Source organism: Stegostoma tigrinum, unplaced genomic scaffold, assembly GCF_030684315.1.
Source record: "Stegostoma tigrinum isolate sSteTig4 unplaced genomic scaffold, sSteTig4.hap1 scaffold_50, whole genome shotgun sequence".
In the NCBI taxonomy this organism is placed as follows: domain Eukaryota; kingdom Metazoa; phylum Chordata; class Chondrichthyes; order Orectolobiformes; family Stegostomatidae; genus Stegostoma; species Stegostoma tigrinum.
This window is the reverse complement of record NW_026728430.1, coordinates 4,366,699-4,381,584: the sequence shown is the minus strand read 5'-3', so window position 1 is coordinate 4,381,584 and position 14,886 is coordinate 4,366,699. Positions and strand designations below refer to the sequence as shown.

The following is a 14,886-nucleotide window of genomic DNA, read 5'->3' as shown; positions in this document are numbered from 1 at the left end:
CCCACACAGCCATGGGGAGAATGTGCAAACTCCGCTCAGACAGTTGCCCGAAGCTGGAATCGAACCCGGGTCCCTGGCACTGTGAGGCTGCAGTGCTAACTACTGAGCCACCGTGCCACCCCGTAGGATTAATGACACACTATTTAAAAAAAAGTGACCACAAAAGCCAGTGATTCACTAATGTCGATCAGGGAACAGAAGCTGCCACCTGGTCTGGACTTATACAAGACTCTGGCGTCTTTGTGAGTGGACAGACAAAGAATGTTGAGAAAGAGGTGAAATACAGGTATTGACTAAATCCACATCTCAATCAGGACTTTGACATCATGTCACAAACCCTTAATCTTCACTGTTGTGAATGTCCAGTGTGGAAGATCTATGGAACACCATCACGGTGAGGACCCCCTCCAAGTCACACATCATCCTGACTTGTTTGAATCCAGTGCAGGATGAACAGCAATTTCCTCCAATTAAACACTGAGACAGCTTCTACACTGACTGCAACCTTCTGTCTAGTAACTGTGTGAAGCTGAACCAGACTGTTCACAACTCTGATGAAATACTTCACACTAAGATGAGCTTTCTCCTGCATCATCACCAAACTAACTGTTTCTATCTCAGTAACATCACCTGACTCCATCCACATCTCAGCTCATCTGCTGCTGAAACCCTATCCATTCTTTGTTACTTCTAGATTTAACTACTCTAACACAGACCGGTCCCCCACATTCAACCTTCCTGTAATGTTGGAGTGATTCAAATCTCTGCTGTCTCATTTCTAGTGTTATTGGCCCAAAGTGCATCACAGGTGCTAAAAAGATACATCAACAGATCTGTTAAAAGACTATCCAATTTAGCATCGTGATAGTACCATACAGCATGATAAGTTTTTCTCAAAGTGAGAATGGGACCTACTTTCCACAGGACTGTACAGTAGTTACTCTCACCGAATGCTGTTCTGGATAAACGCTGAGGATGAGCTAACATAGGTTTTCCCCTCCCTCTCTCGCACTGTTCTTCCTCATCCCTGTTGTACCATTTTGTTTCTATGTCTCCTGTACACTCAAACATGTCTGTGTAGCTCCTTGAAAAGATAACTTTAATAAAACTTCAAGTATATATTTTTTTTCTTCATGCAGCAAGTCATATGTGTATTGTCTCCTCTTTTCTTGCACTCGCAAAATCCTGCTGAGAAGAAAATGCCAGTTGCTGAAGGAACATTCGCAACAGTGGGATTCAAACCCACATCAATGAAAAGACTGGAGTCTTAATTCAGCACCTTAAGACTGTTCAGCCACAGTAACTGACAAGTCGTGGTCATCCTTATTGTCTTCAATGATGATGTCGCTGCACCAAATTTTAGTCATGGAGCAGGAGAGGCCTCGAGACTGCATTACCATTTCTTAAATCTCTAACAACCTCAACCTCAACACCATTTTTGCCTCAAATCCCTGCAGAGTCTCCAATTTCTCTCAGGTTACCTCTCATGCTTTTCTCTTCTCAAGAAAAGAACTTCTTGCTGTTTAACAGAAAGTGTGAAAGAAACATAGGAGGTCTGGCAATGAGACAAGTGAAATCATGTTAGTTTCAAGATATTTGCACTATTTCTTTCTCTCCGCAGGAATGGCTTCACTAACATCCTACATAATTGTTAAAAATTGTAACAACTATGTAGCAATTAAAGCTAAAATTCGATCTTCTCTCTTAATCATTTGCAGCACCCGCAGAGGACTTTAGACCCATTTCTGTCCTTTTCCATACCCATCCTGAATCGAAAAGAGCGAAAATAACAGACCTGCTGAATTTATCCAGCACATTTTCTGGACATTTTGGGTTTCTAAATTAATTCCCTCAATGTGTCAAATGTCTTAAATGCTTGCTCACAAGGTCTTCGTATCTGCTATTTAAATAGTGCACTGTGAACACTTCAATCATCCATTTTATATGAAACAAGCACACAGTAACTGAACCGTCTTCACGCAAAAATACAAAAATGTATTTCCTTTCTCATCTTTTAAGCCCGTTTGGTTTTTTGTACCATTTAATATGAAGTCTTACAACTGCACCAGAAACCTCTGGTTAAAAAGATTCTGAAAATGTAGTCCGTAACATGAGAATTGGCAAAAGTTGTTGACACACAGAAGAAAGAAAATGTTGTGTGAGATTCAGCAAATAAAGGAACATTTCTTAGACTGTAGCTGAAAAAAATTGGTTTATTGAAACAGACTTTTTCACCATTCGACCGAGTGACTGGAGTTATACAGGGCACTTAAAGATGAGGGCAACAACATCACGAAATTAATTTTGAATGTTAAATCCTGGAGCAAGTACTGAAAATGGATTGCAATGTGAATGAGAAGAATACATTGGAACCTTGGGATTTTCTAAAGCAGTTACCTTTTACTTCCTTGGACTGCAGCGGCGTCAGTGAAAAACCCATTTGTCACCTTATAAAGCAGGATTTGAACATTGACTGTGGAAGGCCAAGTTAACTCAGTTGTTGGAACATACGCTGTTTAAGTGCAGAGTTGTGAGTATGAGCCCAACACTGGGCACCACCTGTTTATTTAGTATTTTCCCTTTGCAAATTCCCTTCCTCCAGCTATTCTTGATGACCCTTACATCCCATGAATCAGCTTAGCGAATCTCTTTTGCACCGCATTCAACGCCAGCATATCCTTTCTTAAATACGAGTAGCTAAACCAATATGCTTCACCAACATCCAATACAGTTGTTACAAGATGTCCCGATCCTCAAAACACTAACACCTCGCAGTTAAGGCCAAAATTCCATTTACTTTCTTCATAACTTCAGCATCAGTTTAGGACTTTAGACCCATCCTTGTCCTTTTCCATACAAATCCTGAATCGAATAGTTATAATAACTACCTGCAAAATGCTATCCCACTGAAACTTCAACCACTTGCTCAACTTTGTAACCTAAAGTCAAGTCCAGGGCCTTCCCCTTCCTTGTTGGGACTTCTACTTAGTGGCTGAAAAAATGCTCTCCTGGATGTATTTTAAAAATTCTGATAAATCCTTCACATTATGACGACTCCATTAATGTTGAGGAAGTTGAAAGTCTCTGCTACCATAATCCTGCTACTTCTACACTTTCTCAAAATCTGTCTCCTTATTTATTTAAAGGGGTTTTCAAAAATGTCACCTGTCCTTATTGCTATATAGATTCCCGAAGCAAAATAACAATATTTCCTCCTCCTTTACCACCTCCACTGCCTTGCATGAAGGCCCTGTATCCTGGAATACTGAGCTGCTAACCATGTCCAAGTGACAGCAATGGCTTTATGACCCCACTAATTTGTATCCTCAAATCATCTGCCTTATTCATCTGACTCCAAGCATTAAATACCATTCACCCGTGGCAAACTCGCTTATATCTTAATTGCCCAATGACAATGCCTTCCAGACTCTCTTGTTTCTTCTCTTTTTGGCCATTATTATTTTTGAACATTCTCTGGATTTCAGCCCACTGCTAAACTTTTTACATGACCCCCAACAGTACTGGAAACCCATCCCCAGCTCCCACAAGGATGCAGTTCCCATTCCAGTTTAGGTGTAACCGCTGTGTGTAATTCTACTCTTCCTGCTGAAGGACGGATGTTGTAAAACTTCAAAAGGTTCAGAAAAGAATTGTAATGGTTATTATTGTAATAGTGTACCATTAGTACACTAAGTTTCAAGCATTTTGGGATGACTCGGTTCCCAGTTGCTCATATGAAATGTACTGACTGTCATTGAGTGAAAAATAAAAACCACAGGTTCCTCGCACTTGTTGGAGGTGAGGATAGAGGAGATAGGCTCTCCATCTCCCCTTTCAAAATAAATTAGTCTGCTTTTGAGATAAAGATCCAATGCACAGTAGTTTTAATAAAATTTATATCATTTTTTCTCCCAACAAGGTAACCAGACATGTGGTGTTTTCAAACATCATGAGAAACAAGCCCAGATAACATGACTTGAATACAGATAATACGAGCAACAAAAATTCCTACAGATTCTTGGGAACTCATTGGTGTTTAACCACAGTGGCTCAGCGGTTAGCACTGCTGCCTCACAGTGCCAGGGACCTGGATTTGATTCCACCCTTGGGCAACCGAGTGTGTGGTTGTTGGCATATTCTCCCTGTGGCTGCGTGGGTTTCCTCTAGGTGCTCTGGTTTCCTCCCACGTGCTGGTTAGTGGATTCGCCAAGCTAAATTGCCCAGAGTGTTCAGTGATGCGTACATTAGGTGGGCTACGGGGAGATGTGTCTGGGTGGGATGCTCTGAGGTTTTGTGTGGAATTCTTGGGCCGAAGGGCCTGTTTCCATACTGTAGGAATACTCCGAATTCTATGAAAACCCGTCCTAATGAACTAGGGAATCCCTTTTCACACACTGCGGGTGGATTGTCTTTACCCAGTGTGAATGTGTTGATCTACAGCAATAAAACGTTATCATTTTCAAAACCTACTCTACAGTTACGTATTTGTTATTGAGATTAATGCGAAAGGACTAATAAATTAAACGCCATTTATTTCAATGCCAGAGGCCTAACAGCTAAGGCAGAGGAACTCAGGGCAAGATTGGAAACATGAAACTGGGTTATCATTGCAATTACAGAGGCAAGGCTCAGAGGTGGACAGGGCTGCCAGCTTAATGTTCTAAGATATAGTTCCTATAGAAAGGATAGAAAGTCGAAGGGGGAGGGGGAAGCAAAGCAAGAGAGGAGGGAAAAGTGGCATTTTTGAGCAAGGATAACATTACGGCGTTACTTAGGCAGGATATATCTGAGAATACATCCAGGGAAGTTATTTGGGTGGAACTGAGAAATAAGAAAGGGATGATCACCTTATTGGGATTATACTATAGCCACCCCCATTAGTCAGCAGGAATCTGACAAATAATTTTGAAAGAAGTTATCTGGAAGAATAACAGGGTGGTGATGGAAGGGATTTTAACTTTCCAAACAGACTGGGAATTCCATGGTCTAAAAGGCTTGGATGGAGCGGAGTTTGCTGAGAGTGTAGAGGAAAATGTTCTGATTCAGTATGTGATGTACCGACTACAGAAGGTGCAAAACTTGACCTGCTGTTGGCAAATAAAGCAGGACAGGTGACTAGGGTATCAGCAGGGGAGGACTTTGGGGCCAGTGACCATAATTCTATTAGTTTTAAAATAGTGATGGAAAAGAGTAGACCGGATCTGAAAGTTAAAGCTCTATATTGGAGGAAGGCCAATTTTAATGGTATTACACAAGAGCTTTCAAAAGTTGATTGGGGCAGATGTTCGCAGGTAAAACAGAAAGTTAGAAAGTGGGAAGCCTTCAAAAAAAAGAGATAACGAGAGTTCAGGGACAGTATACTCCTGTTCGGGTGAAGGACAATGCTGGTAGGTATAGGGAATTCTGGATGACTAGAGAAATCAAGGTTTTGGTCAAGAAAAACGAGGAAGGACATGTCAGGTATAGACAGCAGAGATCGAGTGAATGCTTACAAGAGTATAATGACAATAGTATACTTAAGAGGGAAATTAGTAGGGCAAAAAGGGAACATGAGGTAACTTAGGCAAATAGTATTAAGGAAAATCCAGTGGGATTCTACAAATAGATTAAGAACAAAAAGGATAACGATGGAGAGATAGGGCCCCTTAAAAAGCAGCAATGCCTCCTATGTGTGGAATTGCAAGAAATGGGGAATATAATAAAACAAGTATTATGCATCAGTATTTACTACAGAAAAGGATATGGAAGATATGGACTGTGGGGAAATAAATAGCAACATCTTGAAAATTATCCATATTACAGAGGTAGTGATGCTTAAAACGTATAAAAGTGGATAAATTCCTGGGACCTGATCAGGTGTATCCGAGAACTCGGAGGGAAGCTAGGCAAGTGATTGCTGGGCCCCTTGCTGAGATATTTGTATCATCGATAGTCACAGGTGAGGGACCAGAAGTTGGCTAATGTGGTGCCACTATTTAAGAAAGGTGGTAAGGAAAAGCCAGGGAACTATAGGCCAGTGAGCCTGATATTAGTGGTGGGAAAGTCGTTCTAGGAATCCTGAGGGATAGTACTTGAAATATTTGGAAAGGGAAGGACTGATTAGGGATAATCAACATGGCTGTGTGTGTGGGAAATCATGTCTCACTGACTTGATTTTTTTTGATGGAGGAACAAAGAGGATTGAGTAGCGCAAAGAGGTGGATGTGTTCTATATGGATGTCACTAAGGCGTTTGACAAGGTTCCTCATAGTAGACTGATTAGCAAGGTCAGATCAGATGGAATACAGAGAGAACCAGTCATTTGGAAACAGATCTGACTTGAAGGTAGAAGACGGAGTGCTGGTGGAGGGTTGCTTTGTCGACTGGAGGCCTGTGACCAGTGGTGTGTCATTTATAAAGATGATTTGGATGTGAATGTAGGAGTTATAGTTACTAAGTACCAATCCTTGCAGCATACTGCAGGTCAAAGGCCTTTCCAAATGGCCAGCTCTCCCTGGATTCCATGTGATCTAACCTTGTTAATCAGTCGACCATGAGGAATATCGAAAACATCCACCGCTCTGCCATCAATCTTGTTTCTAACTTCTTCAAAAAAACTCAATCAAGTTAGTAAGGCATAATTTCCTATGGACAAAGCCATGTCAACTATTCCCCATTCAGTCCACGCTTTCCAAATATATGTAAATCCTATCCCTCAGAATTCCCTCCAACAACTTACCCACAACTGACATCAGGCTCACTAAAAATTTATTGTTCCCTGGTTTTATGTTACCACCTTTCTTAAACAATGGCACCAGATTAGCCAACCTCCAGTGTAACAGCTCACCTATGACTGTCAATGGTGCAAATATCTGAGCAAGGGGCCCAATCGCAAGCCTAGCTTCCCGCAAAGTTCGAGAATACACCTGAAGAGGTCCTGGGGATTTATCCACCTTTATGCTCTGTATGGCATCCAGCACCACCTCCTCTACAACATGGAACTTTTCAAGATACACATTCATTTCTCTAAGTTCTTTAGCTTTTGTATCCTTTATCACAGTAAATACTGATGTAAAATACTTTTTTGTATCTCACCCATCTCGTGCATTCCCACACATAGGCGGTCTTACTGTGCTTTTAAGAAGCATAGTAGTGTCAAAATTGGCCTCATTTAAAACTTTGACTCTTCGACCAAAGTCTATCCTTTTCCATAATTATTTTAAAACTAATAGAGATATAATCATAGGCCCCAAAATATTGTTCCCCCTGCTGACCCCTCAGTCACCTGCCCTACCTTATTTCCCAAGAGAAGATCAAGTTTTGAGCAGGGACTAATGACACCAGTACAAACAGCCCAAAGATCAAAGTTCATTCCTTGATTTAAGGGCAAAATCCTTCAAATGTGGTTGTGGTGAACTTGCTGGTGTGTTAACAGTTGGGATGATTGAGTGAATCCCTTTCCACACATAGAACAAGTGAATGGTCTGTCCCCAGAGTGAACTCGCTGGTGTCTCAGCAGGTTGGTTGAGTGAGCAAATCCCTTCCCATACTCGGAACATGTGAACAGTCTGTCCCCACTGTGAACTCGTTGGTGTTTCAGCAGGTTGCTTGACTGAGTGAATCCCAGCCCACAATCAGAGCAAATGAACAGTTTCTCCCCAGTGTGACTGCGTTGGTGCATTTCCAGCTGGGATGGGTAAATAAATCCCTTCCCACAATCCCCACATTACCACAGTCTCTCCCCAGTGTGACCGTGCTGGTGTTTGGGCATTTCAGATGAATCTTCACAGAATCTTCGACACACAGACAATACGCATTTCTCCCTGGTGTGAACAGTGCTTCTTCCTTTAATGTTCAAAATCCTGAGATAATTAGGTTACGACAAACAGATTGAGTGTCAGATCTGGATGTGGTTTTGTTTGATTTCTCTGAATGCAATCACAATTTCAAACTGAAGAAAAAAAAAAGTAGAGAGAGAGAGAGAGAAACCAGAAGAACACACACAAAGATTGTCAAACTCAGAAATTAATCTGATCAATTGTGGATGCAACACTGAGGGGCACTGCTGGATTATCAGTAAAACTGAACTGGTTCATTAAATGTCCTTCAGGGAAGGGAAACAGTCAGCGTTTGTCCAAAACTACAAAAAGAGATAGAGTTTGGACAGACATGAAGGGCAGGCATTTTATTCATCTGAAAATGAATCCAATTCCTGTTTTCTCTCCATACCCTCTGATCCTTCTGAAGGACTAAGATGCAGAAAAATACCTGAAATCTGAAATAAAAACAGAAAATGATAGAGATACTCAGCAGATCTGGCAGCATCTGAAATGGTGATAGATGCAGGAACCATTGCAATCTTGAAGAAGTGTTGAGATGATCATCCACTGCACCAAAATACAGGTTACACACCGAGTGCCAGAAAACGGGCCTAGCTTCAATAGGTGCTTGATGGCCAGCACCGCTACAATGGGGACATTGTTGAACACAATGTTACCCGAGTGTCTGACCCCATTTAGTTCCGTGTTTCTCTCCTATTCTCTTTTAGGAAACAGGCAGCAGCAAGTAGTGAAGAATGCAAATGATATTTCGGCCTTCATTGTGAGAGGATTCGAGTACAGGAAGAGGGATATCTTTCTATAAGGGCCTTGGTGAGACCACACCTGGAGTCGTGTGCACCTTTGTTCTCCTTTCCAGAGGAAGGATGGCCTGGCTACTGAATGATCGTAAAGAAGGTTCACCAGACCAATTCCTGGGATCACAGGACTGATGTATGAAAAGAGATTTGATCTTGATTAATCCTTCTTTCTATTAATCTTTCAGCCACCGACAACATCATGAACTAATTTCAAATCCCATTTGCTGATTTGAGTCTTTTACTGCTAAAGCTATACTTTGGTTCCCATTCCCCTGTCATACGAGTTTAAATCCTCACCAGTGGAACTAGCAAAAGCATCAACAAGAATATCTGTCCCAGCTCTGCCCTGGACAATTGTTCAAGCTTGTGCATGTCCCACCTTCCCCAGAAACAAACAAACAGTCTCAATGCCTCAGGAATCCAAACCTTTTAAGTTATAGCTCCAGCCATGCACTCATCTCATCTGTCCTCTTATGCTTTTACTAGCACGTGCATTGTAGCAGCTCACACTGTTACGGGATTAGATCACAAAAGGTCCTGTGGGGGGTATAAAAGAGTCCTGTTGAGAAGGAACATTAGGGAATTTACTTGGGTTTCTGTAAACAGACAGTTCAAAACACATAAGCATTTTAACAAGAGGCAGTTTTTAAAGGCCTGGTTCAGCCACAATCACAAGTTTGTTACTTAATAAAAAGTAGAAGCAAAAGTCTGATCCTACAGCATTCTGAACTGTTTAGGTAATTGTAACCAGAAATGCAAACAACCAATTAACGTGAAAGGGTTAGCTGAATTCCTAGAGCAAATGTTTGTCAGCAATAAAAGCAGCTCACTGTATCATTATGGAAGGAAAAGCAATAAATGGTGTAAACACAACCTCGAAAAGACCAACAACATAGGAAGGGGCAAAGGAAGATTATAAAGAGAGAAGTCAGGGCTGCAGAGAGATAAAACAATTGAAATGTAGATACGGATAATTTGAATAAATTCTTACATCCAAAGATCAAGGGAAGAGTGACAAAGATAGATTACAAAATCCGAAATGAAGATATGGTTAGTGCCTTAGTTATTTGTGAAATCTGAACAAATTTTGTTTCATGGCTTGGTAAAGCTCTAAAGTGACTGAATTTCACACTCAGTGGAACTGGAATAGATGCTTTTTATTAAAACAAGAAAGTAATAATGGAAAGCGCTTAGAGTAGAAAATGAAACTTCAGTTTAAAAATCATTTACAGAATGCAAATCGTTGGGATTGTAAACTGCAGCAGCAAGTCAGAAACACTGTTTGATCTTTTAAGCTGAAGTAAGAGAGGGATTTTTCCACAATTTGTCAACTGTATTACAAATTGTAGTCACTTTATATCAGAGTTGAGTTTAAAAGACTTAATCACAATTCCTAACAATCCACACTACAGTTAGTAGAGAATTTGGAAAAGTTCTTAGTGATAAGATACCATTTTGGTTTTTGGCAAAAAAATGTGGTGCAGCTGGCAAATGTCTGAGGAGGAATATAACTGTCAAAAGCATTGTAAGGTCCCAAAGACAGACGAAGTAGTTTTCGAGCTAACCTCAGGAGATTATAGAAGGGTTTAGGACTGAACATAGTGTTGTCCACGATTGTTTGAACATACGACATAGAACATTACAGCACAGTACAGGCCCTTCGGCCCTTGATGTTGTGCCGACCTGTCATACCGATCTCAAGCCCGTCTAACCTACACTATTCCATGTACGTCCATATGCTTGTCCAATGACACCCTAAATGTACCTAAAGTTGGCAAATCTACTACCGTTGCAGGCAAAGCGTTCCATTCCCTTACTACTCTCTGAGTAAAGAAACTACCTCTGGCATCTGTCCTATATCTTTCACCCCTCAATTTAAAGCTATGCCCCCTCGTACTCGCCGTCACCATCCTAGGAAAATGGTTTGCTTACTGGATTGGGTATATTGATTTGGGGTGTGTGGCTAACAATGACAACAATATTGCATGTAAATAACACCTAGCGAATGGAATAAAAATATCACAATCAGCCAGGGAAAGTTTGAGTGTCACTGTCCACTCTTCCAATCTGAGCTGTATTTAAGAGGGGAATTAGGCCTCATGTGAAAGCCAGGTTTGGAGTGGACTCTGGCCTCTCCCACACATGCGGTAACAGAGCTCTGAATAAAGGTCACTTGTACAACTGAACACAACACAAACTTCTCCCGACAACAATGTGGCACTGGGTGTAAGCTTGACAATGCTACATTTGAGATCTCGTATTTTAGTGTATCTCTTAACTTCCTATCTTCAGCTTTCAGGTCCTCCTCCCTTGGTTTTCCTATGTCACTGGTACAATCGGATGTTCACCCTCCCACTCCAGAATGTCCTGAAGCTGCTCCGTGTCATCGCTAATCCTGGCACCAGGGAGGCAACATACCATCCTGGATTCATGTCTCTCTCTATCCCTTACTATTGAATCCCCTGTCTCTACAGTCATATTTATCGTTTCCCTCCCCTTCTATGCAGCGGAGTTACTCCGAGTGCCATGAACCCGACTGATGCTGCTTCCCGAGTGGCCACCCCAACATCCCCCACCTCTCTCCCCCACCCCCGACCCCCCAACTGAACAGTACCCAAAACAGTATATCTATTTGAGGGAGATGACTCCAGCACTTCCTTTCTGAGCCTTTTACTTGTCTGATAGTCACCCATTCCCTTGCTGTCTGTGTAATCTTCACCTGCTGCGTGACCAGTCTGTTGAGAATGCGACCACAACCTTCTCAGTTACCATGGATGCTCCATACTGACTGCACCCACAGCTCAAGCTCTGAAAAGCAGTTAACCAGTAGCTGCAGATGGACACACTTCCTGCACAAATAGCCAATAGGGACACTGGTAATGTCCCAGAGTTTAATGCGGAAAACTGTGAGGTGATTCACATTGGAAGGAGTAACAGGAATACAGAGTACTGGGCTAATGGTAAGATTCTTGATAGTGTGGATGAGCAAAGAGATCTCGGTGTCCATGTACATAGATCCCTGAAAGTTTCCACAAGTTGATAGGGTTGTTAAGAAGGTGTACAATGTGTTCGTTTTTACTGATAGAGGGATTGCGTTTCAGAACCATGAGGTCATATTGCAGCGGTACGAAACTCTGGTGCGGCCGCACTCGGAGTTCTGGTCACCGCATTGCACGAAGGATATGCAAGCATTGGAAAGGGTGCACAGGAGATTTACCAGAATGTTGCCTGGTATCGAGGGAAGGTCTTATGAGGAAAGGTTGAGGGACTTTAGGCTGTTTTCGTCAGAGAGAAGAAGGTTCAGAGGTGACCTAATAGAGACATACAAGATGATATGAGGATTAGATAGGGTGGACACTGAGGTCCTTTTTCCTCAGATGGAGCTGGCTAGCACGAGGGGATATAGCTTTAGATTGACGGGTCATAGATATCGGACAGATGTCAGAGGTAGGTTCTTTACTCAGGGTAATAAGGGCGTGCAATGCCCTGCCTGCAACAGTAGTAGACTCGCCAAGTTTAAGGGCATTTAAGTGGTCTTTGGATAAACATATGGATGATAATGGAATAGTGTGGGTTAAATGGGCTTCAGTGTGGTTTCACAGGTCGACACAACATCAAGAGCCTATGTTCTATTGTGCAAGAGGAGCACATCACAGGTGTGATGTCTTCTGTTTTGACTTCTCTCCAGATTAAGCCAGTTTCTGCCTTAAAAAGAATTTAATTAAGCTAGGTCCTCCCCCTTCATTTCAAACATTACTATTATAAACCTAAAGCCCCTAACTTTATTTAAGCTAATATATACTTTAAAAACTGTAAGAAAATTCTTTACAGTATCAAATATCAATTGGCTGTTTCCATTAGGACTGAGAGACTTTCTGAACTGCCCAAACTGAGACTGAGCATCACACTCAATCTTTCAGTTTCACTTTCTGTTTCACCCAACTCCAAAGCACTCTCATTTAGCCAAGCAGCACTCACAGTGCAGCCTTTTCATTTTCATTGTATGCTCACACCCACTCTGATCTCAGCCTCCCATACTGTTTCAATGCAGCTCAATGGAAGCTCAGGGAACAGCATCTTCACGTTAAATGCAGTAATTTATAAACCTCAGGAATCAACACAGACTTCAGCAGTTTCAGGATCAATGGAGTTGTCAGGAAATGGAAGATTCCACCTGGAGGGGTGCTGGAATTTGTGCCCATCAGGAATTTTAAAAGGAAGTTTGCAGGTATTCAAGAATGAAAAATGTATAGACTAAAATCATGAAGTGGGCGATTGGGACTAAATATGACAGTTCTTTCAAAGAGACGAGGTGTTGTTTGGACAAATCTACCCCTCTCAGGCCAATATCTCCTTTCTCAGCTGCAGGGTATAGAACTGAACACTTATCCCAGAGGTGATCAAACCAAAAATTTGAATATCCTGCTTTCAAGTTACAAACTTACCAGGAGTATTCTCCCATGCATAGAATGGTTAAACCTCTTTCCTTTCACTGTTAAGTGTCAATGATACTCAGATCCTGATCACTCCGCTTAATGGAGAACTTGCATTGGGATCCTGGTTTGCAAATTATTCTCAATAAATATCCTGTAAAGCAAATCCACAAGAGACAAATAACGGTCAGGCCTGGACAGAAATCCAGAAAACACAAGATTGTCTGGAAAAGGCAAACATTTCTCTTGGTTTCTGTTAGTTATGTATAAATCCTCCTCTTAAAAGCACCCTGCTCCCCCACACAGAAAGATGCAGAGGTAAAATACACCCATTATTACAGACTGAGGAAGTCAGACATTAATAAATTTGACGAGGGAGCACAAGGGGACTCAGAGCACTTTCAGTGATTTGATCCCAATCATATGAATACTGGGCAAACGGATATGCTTTAATAGATCATAATATTTAAAGCAGGACTTCCTACAGTGAGAGTGCAACAGGTAACATGAAGTTCTAAGCAAGGATTAGCGGATCCGAAACGTTATTTTTTTTCCTTTCACAGATGCTACCAAACCTACTGAGCTTTTCCAGCAACTTTGTTTTTGAACATGCAGTTCTGAACACGTTTTCGGCATTTCTCCTCCATTAAATATCTAACGGATAACTTGCAGCAATTTATACTGCCTGAAGCCAGTACTCCGCCAGCGTCAAAGGTCCTTCCCAGGAAATACACGCCGTGTCTCACAGTCTGGGAAAGAAGTCCAGAAAAACAAAAACAAAAACAAACATTTCTCTTGTCTTAATCTCCCCTCCCAAGCAAGAAAGGCTGCGCTTGCGTTCCACTGCAGGTTGCCACCTATAAATATGGCGATCCGGCATGAGTCCCGAAGATCACTGCCCCTAATAAAGATGGTGGCAATTACCTCTGCCTATCGCAGCCTCAGGTCCGTAGCAGTTTTTCCGTTTGCTGCAAAACACGGGACCGGCATGTTAAAATTTGTTTTCTGACATGCATCAACGGCTAATAAAGCCTCTCAGTCAATACCGAAAGTATTTCCCTCCCGTTTTTTTGCAGCTTTCCTTTTTATCCCGTGTACTGTACCTTCCGAAAGCAGCTAACCCTCATTCGCAGAGATATTGCGCCCGCGGACAGAGGCGATCACATGATTTTCACACAGACAAACATCTCACTCGCTCTGATTGGCTGGAGGGTAGGCCGCTTCCATTGGCCCCGCCCCGTGCTCCGATTGAACCAAAGCTGACATCGCTCACAGGGAGATAGCAATAGCTGCAGGTGTTGGAGTCACAGATGACACAGTGTGGAGCTGGAGGAACACAGCGAGCCAGGCACCATCAGAGGAGCAGGAAAGTTGATGGTTCAGGACCCTTCTTCAGAAATGGGGGAGGGGACGGGAACTGAAACATAAACAGAGTGGGGGCTGGGGAAGGTAGGTGGGAAGGTGATAGGTGAGTGCAGGTCGTCAGTGGTGAAGATTTTTCCTGCTGTTCATTAGCTCTGTGAGTGATGGTGAGGGTTCATCCCGAGATGGGGAAAAAAAGGGCCATTCCTGATTCTCCTAATGTACGGCAAAACAGCTTGTATTTTATGGAAACTTTTACTCTGTCATTTTCCTCGATGTTTTGGCTGTTTCAGAGACTTGGATAGAGCAGGGTCAGGAATGGATGTTGCAAGTTCCAGGGTTTAGATCTTTCATTAAGGTCAGGGAAGATGGTAAAAGAGGGTGAGGTGTGGCTTTGTTAGCCAAGGACAGTACAACGGTGGCTGAAAGAACTTTTGATGAGGTGGTATGGGCTGAGAGCAGAAACAGGAGAGG

The 14,886-nt window shown here is 42.2% G+C and overlaps 1 long non-coding RNA gene across 5 annotated transcripts; it reads right to left on the bottom strand.

The window, feature by feature from the left end:
- Positions 1-2,197: 2,197 nt before the first annotated feature.
- Positions 2,198-14,267, bottom strand: LOC132208680 (uncharacterized). 5 transcript variants are annotated; one of them, XR_009444816.1, is made up of 4 exons: positions 14,154-14,259; positions 13,975-14,018; positions 13,063-13,204; positions 2,198-9,154 (listed from the first exon to the last, which is right to left on the bottom strand). It is a non-coding gene; the product is annotated as an uncharacterized LOC132208680 (long non-coding RNA). The 5 variants fall into 5 exon arrangements; XR_009444813.1 differs by having other exon boundaries at positions 13,063-14,018; positions 14,154-14,267; XR_009444815.1 differs by having other exon boundaries at positions 13,630-14,205.
- Between the last annotated feature and the right edge of the window lie 619 nt (positions 14,268-14,886).